We start from the raw sequence: 7,701 nt of genomic DNA, 5'->3' as shown, positions 1-7,701 counted from the left end.
TCAAATTTTGACAATCATGTGGTAACAGCAGAACTCATACAATGCTTGAGGAAATGCTGTCACATCCATCTTGGAAAATAATGTAGTGATATTTTTACAAAGTGGAATATGAAATTACAACAACCAGCCATCTTAATTTTCCTCGTTTTGTGCAAGAAAATAAAAGATTTGCCTATTATGTAAGTATTGAAACCATAATTATATTAAAAAAATTTTATTTGGCACAGGCTCTCACTATGCAGCTAGGACTGATAGGGATCTTCCTGCCTCAGTCTCTCCAGGGCGGAGCTTCCAGGTGTGCATCACCATGCCCAGTTTAAGTGGCCAACATGATGCACCTGGGGTTCCAGGGCAGGCACAGCATGCAGCACTAGGGATTGAACCCCAGTTCTTGCACTTGATAGGCAGGTGCCCAGGCTCCTGTCTTCCCAGCCCCTAAAACATAATTATTTATGATGAAAGATAAAGTAGAGGTAATACATATGTCTATTAACCAGTAAATCAGCAAAGAAATTGGGGTACAGCAATGAAACAGAATAATTTTTTAAAATTAATTTTCTTTTATTTTGAAAAATAAAAACAAGAACAAGAAAAACAAAAGCAAAGACAATAGCAGGGTAATATATAACAATATATATGTTACAGATTTTAAAAACCAGAATAGCTGGGCTGGCCAAATAGCTCAGTAGATTAAGGCACCTGCAAGCAGGCACAGGAACCAGGAGTTTGATCCTCGGGCCTGCCCTGCCGGCCCTGCCCATGGCTACCCTGAGATTCTGAGACTGGGCATGGTGGTGCACACCTGTAATCCTAGCTCTTGGGAGGCTGTAAACACAGGCCAATCACTATGAGTCCAATCTAGTAGTGAGACCCTGAATACCCTGTAGACCCTTCCCTAAAATACAGAAAAAATGAAAAATAATTATAGCTGATTAACAGTGATTAATATATTACCTATTTTTATCATCAAATCTGTTCCTCAGATTAACAGATATAATTATGTAAGATGGGAGATATGATTGAATATTATCACATGCTATCAGGCAATATTAAATTTTGTTCTCTCTCATTTTCTTTTATTAATTAAAAAAATTAAAGAGAGTATAGTATTAATTGATATGACATTAGAAATGGTATACATTTAGACCATAATGCCAGGTATTTCAATCATGGTTTTATTATTACACATTGCTGTCCTCAATGTAGTTGCTTAGTTCATAGATATCAGCATATAGAGTTGGTCAGGGTGAGATTTCTACCCATTAACTGCTATTTTCAAAAACCTGATGGAAATTCTTAGGACAATTGCCTTAGCCATCTTGTGTATATACATGTATAGTTTTGCCCCTACCTTGTTACATAACTTTTCTACTTTTGTTTCTCTCTGTTGTTTAATCCTTAAGTTTTGTTTCTTTCCATTTCACTGTATCTGTTATACCTTTCAGTTTTACTTTCTTCTTTTGAGTTCTTCTACTAGGGAGACAATACAATATTTACACAAAGGGGTCTGGTTTAATTCACTTATGAATATAGCCTGAAGTTGCATCCACTTACCTACAAAGGCTTCAAGTTTGTTTTTCTTTATAGCTGAGTACTACTCCATTGTATAAAAACACCACATTTTTTTTCCATCCATTTCTCAGGTGATGGACATTTTGGTTGTTTTCCAAGACCTGACTATCACACAAAGGTCTTTTATCTAGAATTTATAAAGAACTAAAAGTCATTAGGGCCACAAAATTTAAAGACTCAATCCAAAAATGGGCATCTGAGATGAATGCACACTTTTCAGAGGAAGAAATACAAGAGGCAAACAAATACATGAAAAAATACTCCACAAAATTGGCCATTCAAGAAGTGCGAATTAATACAACACTGGGAGACTTTATTTACTTTTTTATTAATTTTATTGAGAAACAAATAGCAATGAGACAGTTCCAAAACAGGTTAGTAATACAGTTACAAAAATTAATACATTGCATATTGTTGTCTTAGTGAGTAGTTATTCATGGAACAAGATGCAGATATAAGATCTCCCAAATAAATTTACAAGGACCTGGCCAAAATCTATGAATATTTGGAAAAATTTGTATTACTGTTAAAGATAATGACAATTCTGAAGAAGGAAATGGAAAATGAAATATAGCTCTGGAAATGGAATTAATTGCTGAAATGTATTACAGGTGTTGAAAGGAAAGCGAAAAATTTTAGCAAAAGAAATACAAAAGAAAACAAATGTAATAAAGCCTTCCTGCAAAGTATTAAGGACTCAATAAATAAATTTCCAATTAAAAAAAAAAACCACTGAGATATCATCTCACCCCAGAAAGAATGTCTATCATACAGAAATCAACCAAGAAATGTTGGAGAGGCTGAAGGTAAAAAGGAACACTTCTCCACTGCTGGTAGGAATGTAGACTGGTACAACCATTATGGAAATCAGTGTGCAGACTCCTTAAAAAGACTAAAACTGGCAATCCCATTTAATCCAGCTATCCCCTTTCTGGAAATTTTCCCAAAACAACTGAAAACATCATATCATAGTGATATGTGTGCCCATGTTTATAGAAATAGACAATATTAACTTTCACAAACATATGACTAAATCTTGAAGTGTTGTAAGTCAAACTAAACACAAAGGATCACATGGGGTGTGATTCATTCACATGAATTTCTGGTGCAGACTTACTATCACAGAAAGGATATAGGTAATTGCCTGGGGCTTGAATTTGATAGATGAGATGATCAACAAAGAGTTGATCAGGAACATTTATTTTGTTTGTTTATTTATTCATTTATTCATTTTGGAAGAAAACTTTTTATGAATGTGAAACTGTGCCCTACCTCTTTCATAGTGAGTGTTAGATGAAAATATATAATTATCAAAATTTCTTGAAACTGTGTACTGCACTTAAATGTATAAAACCAACTTATTTAAAAATTATGAGACAAAATTTTAATTCTTACTTTTGCCTGTTTTTATCTTGTGTCTCTATCCTATGACTTTTCAGATTCTTCTTTATGAAATGGAAAGAATACTACCTTTCTGCAAAGCGGTTGTAATGATGACTGTAACATATGCAAAGGGCTTAGAACTGGGCAGGTCACATAGATTTTATATATGGAGAAAGTGAAAATGGTTATTTTTATGAGCAGCAAAAAGACATCTTGAGTCAGAGGAGAAAACACTAAATGGTTTTGCATATTAAATTATTTGGTCATAAAAACCAAAGCATTCCCACATTCATGAATTAAATATTAAGATTGTTTAAAGGCTCTGTGAAATGTAATTATTTTTGCAGCCTTAAATTTTAGCAGGAAATTTTGAAAACTAAATGCATTTGATGACTACCTATGAATTCTTGGAATGATTGCACTCTGGATTGTGTCTCTTTACAAAGATCAAAGTGTCTACTACACAATGCAGATAACAAAATACTAGAACAAAAATGCAAAGTTAATTCTGCAAAGTATTCCATGGGAATACCATCTTTTGGGTATTGATGGAAAAGCTGTGGTTTTCTCTGCTTTTGGCAATAGTGAACAGTGATTTCTTTTTAACAGTATCCATTGTTCAAGGTTTATTTGGTATTATAGCTGGTGTGACACTGGGTTGCCCTGTTGAACTTCACAGTGCAACCCAATGTCACACCAGCTATGATACCAAATAATATATATATGTTACATAAAATAAAATTATTTAAAAGTTATGCACAAGCCATGCAGTATTGGATTTGTATGCTGGATCCCAGGCTGTGACCAACTGGAGAAAGGCCAGATGAGGCTTGGTGGGTGAAGCTGTGTAACAGAGTGATGTACATCTGCTGGAAGGGTGAGAGGAAGCTGTTTAGAAAGGTGTCTCAGAGATGCTGGGCTACTTCCTACTAACCAGGATTACAAGTGCAGAGCCATCTGGCATCAAGACAGAGCTGTAGGGTTTTGTGAACCATTTCTACTTTCACTTTTGGAAACTGATGTTTTCCCCAGGCCATCTTAATAGTGCTGCTCAATCACATGTCAGATAAAAAGGACAACTGGAAAACTCCAACTCAACCATCCTGTAGCTTAGACAGTGACGTGGTGACACTGGAAAACTTTAAAACTGCAGCTTCTTCCAGTTTGACCACAGGGTATCTGCACTCTTCTTCACATGAGCCCCTTCCTCAGGAGTCAGAGTCACCTTCACAACATCAGAGGTCCCATTCTGTCCCAGGACACAAGGATCACTAAGGAAGACATCATTCGTGATTCCAAAAGGCCCCTTAATCATGGTAGAAATTGGATGTACCCTCCTAAGATTCTTCATTATACTTTCTGTCGAATCTGCTACTGACAGACCAATGGCCCAGGATGTGTAGCCTTTTAGTTTGATCACTTCATGAGCATTGTCAACCACCTATTTGTGAACCTCTTTCCAATGCTCCTTTATCCCCATCAGTTTCTAACTCAGGGTGCAGATTCTTCAGGGTGACACCAGAAACACTCACACCACTCCATACAGGGATGCTGGAATCTCTGTGCTGCCTGAGGATCCAGCCATGGCAGCCCAGTGGGTGCACGCCCAGTCTTTGTTCTATCAGGTAATGGAACTGGGCTGAATCCAGGTTGCAGCCACTTCTGGTAACATGGTTCTTGGGAAAGCCACTTATCTTCCAAGCCACATAGGTCAAGACAATCACTAGGTTGGACACAATAAGCAACTTGCAGTTGGGGCTGTACTTTACAACATTAGGAATGATGAACTTGAAGATGTTCACATTATGCTGCACCAAAATAAGATGGCTCTCTCCCTCTTGCTGATGTACTTCACCAGTAATCATAATCATCTTGGAGTTTGCAGTTACACTGTAGCCTTTACAGAGACAATTTTCGGTGTCCTAAGGAAAAGGCTGCTGTGTTGGAGATCCATCATCTCTCCCTTCAATTTGTCTTGCATGACATCAACAAGAGCAAGTTCATCTGTCAAGCCCTTCATTAAGTAATGATAGCACAGGCCTTGCCAACAGCACCAACCCCGACAACCGTGATCTTATTTAGGGGCACTTGGTTGTCCTTAAAGAGATTCACAATTAGCTGATCCTTGAGACTGGCCATCTTGGACTTAGAACGAAAGGAACTGGAAGTGCACGTGATGCCAGCATTGGGGTATGCGCTTTTCTGTTCTAGACTAGGCAGAAACAGCTCTAGCACCATAGTGATATTTTTTGATTACAAGCATATTTGATTTTATACATATGAAACTAAGTGTCATCAAAGACTAATATATATATATATATATATATATATATATATATATATATTGTTTTTGTAACAGGGTCTCTCTGTTGTTCAGATTGGCCTGGACTTGAGGTCACTGTGTAGCTCAGATTGGTCTTGAACTCCCAACAATCCTCACATGAATGCTAGGATTATAGGCATGGGCTGCCACACCTGGCCAACTATTACGTTTTTCATAAATTGTTACTTTCTTGTATTACTCTGTCAGTACTATTTTTTCAGCAGCATGAGGTCACTTCATATATTTGCATCACATTTTGCTAATTCTCAAAATATTTCAAAATTTTTAATTGTCATTATATCTTTTACTATCATGATTGATCTGTAATGTTACTTTTGTACTTGTTCTGGGCTGCTACCAACTCTATCCATAGAAGACTGTGAACTTTATTAATAATCACATATATTCTGGCTGCTTCTAGTGGTCCAACTCCACCTCTTTTTCTTCTTTGATCATTCCATTTTCTAAGCACATTACTCTAATTAGGCCAATGCTGCAGGAAGCTGTAAAAACACAAATGAAGAGTTACCCATCTTTTATCTGGAATCAGAAGCTATAAATTATATTTGTTAGTGAAAAAGGCATGTTGTGATCTGAGATAGGTCAAAAGCCAGTCCTCTTGATTAACCACGTGGCACATGTACTGGAATAGTTCTTCAAAAATGTGCTACTAAAGTGAACACACAATGATAATAAAATCAGTTTTCATGCTGACATAAAGAATATTTTAGTGGTCTGGGTAAAAGCTTAAAGCAACCACAACTTTCTGATGTTTAGGCAAAGTTTAATCTAGAACAAGACCCTAAATTGCTTCAATTCTACGAAGGTTGTGACGGGTCAGGAAGTTTCAGAATAAAACGCTCAAGTTAGCAAAAGGCAGTTCATGGACTTTAAGGAGGGAAACCCTCTCCATGACCGAAAGGTTCAAGGCAAAACATTAGACTCTTATCAGAAGCTGCAGCGAGTCTTACTGCTCAAAAGTTTTTCTTTTCAAAATAGTTCTGCCTTTTGACACTGAACTGGGTCAGTACAGAACTCTGATGGAAATGTGCAACAGGGTTGTTAGTATTTTTATTCCTGCTAATTCAATAGCTGCTCTGCAGTTCATGCATCAAGAAATAATTGCAACCTTCAAGTGTTATTTTCTAAGACATCAATTTATTTTATTTATTTATTTTTCAATTTTTAAAAAATCGATAGCTACCATATATTGTGATTCCTCTGATGGATCTGTGCAAATCCAAACTAAAACCTTCTGAAAAGGATTCACTATTCCTAAGAACACTAGTGTTGTGTAAAGAAGAAAAAATGTCAATGTAACAGGAGTAATAGAAATCCTTATGGATCTGCTTTGCCGGCCCTACCCCCAGGGCACACTGAGACAGTGATTGAGACTGGGCTTGGTGGCATCCCAGCACCTGTAATCCAAGCACTTGGGAGGCTGTAAATAGGAGAATTTCTGTGAATCTGATCTAGTAGTAAGACCTGAACATCCTGTAGATCCTTCCTTAACATACAGGAAAAAATAAAATAAAATAAACAATCCTCATGGATGACTCCGACTGGTTCAAGATGTTGCTCAGTGCCAGAGCAGTGCTCAGTGTTCAAGGCTTAGTGCTGCAGAAGCGAAAATAGAAGGCAGCGAGCAAAGTTACTAGGTACAGAAGTGATGGTGGAACTTCTGAAAGAATGAGGATTAAAAGTGAAGCCTGAGGATGTGGCCGAGTTGCTGCAGGTATCATATATAAAAACACTGATGGATGACAATGTGCTCCTTATGAGCAAAGACAGGTGTTGCTTGTGTTGAACTCTGGTCCTGGCAAAGATGCGGTGGTCATTGTTGAATGATAAGAAAAGATCTAGGATATTACTTAGATTTAGTTGGCAAAACAGCAGTAGTGTTTGACATGATTGACTCCAATTTTGTTAGAGGTTACAGTGTGGGAAAAATGTAATCAGAAAGTAACTCCTGCTTCAGAGAACTTGTGCGCTTTCAACGAGAGAAGATGAGTGATAAAGAGATCTTCATGGTTGCCTTATTTTAAGCAATTTCAATACTCACCCTGACCTTGGGAACCACTATACTGATTGTTCATTAACAGTCAACACTGATGCAAGAATTCCCATTAACAAGATTGTAACTAAATGCCCTTTAGGATAATCATTGCAATGTTTAGCTATATAGTTCTTTATGATTAATATGTGGCAGTATTTTTAGCTATAAAACTACTGCTAACTTAGACTATAGTGTGTTGTGAGTATAACTTTTATGTGCAGAAGAAACCCAAAATGTCCCTATGAGTGATTGTGTTATTTTATTGAAGATCTCTTGTGCCTGGTTCATAATTCTGATGCAGTAGAATCAGTGAGGAAAGCACTCAGGGGTTGGGGGGAGAGTGAGAGAGAGACAGACAGAGAGACAG

At 37.1% G+C, this 7,701-nt stretch overlaps 1 pseudogene; it reads right to left on the bottom strand.

Annotated features, from left to right (window-relative positions):
* Positions 1-4,096: 4,096 nt before the first annotated feature.
* LOC101584122 lies at positions 4,097-5,100 on the bottom strand (annotated as a pseudogene).
* Positions 5,101-7,701: the final 2,601 nt, after the last annotated feature.

Source organism: Octodon degus, unplaced genomic scaffold, assembly GCF_000260255.1.
Source record: "Octodon degus isolate 3935 unplaced genomic scaffold, OctDeg1.0 scaffold00027, whole genome shotgun sequence".
Classification (NCBI taxonomy): Eukaryota; Metazoa; Chordata; class Mammalia; order Rodentia; family Octodontidae; genus Octodon; species Octodon degus.
The sequence above is the reverse complement of the archived record's forward strand: the minus strand, read 5'-3'. Positions and strand labels throughout refer to the sequence as shown.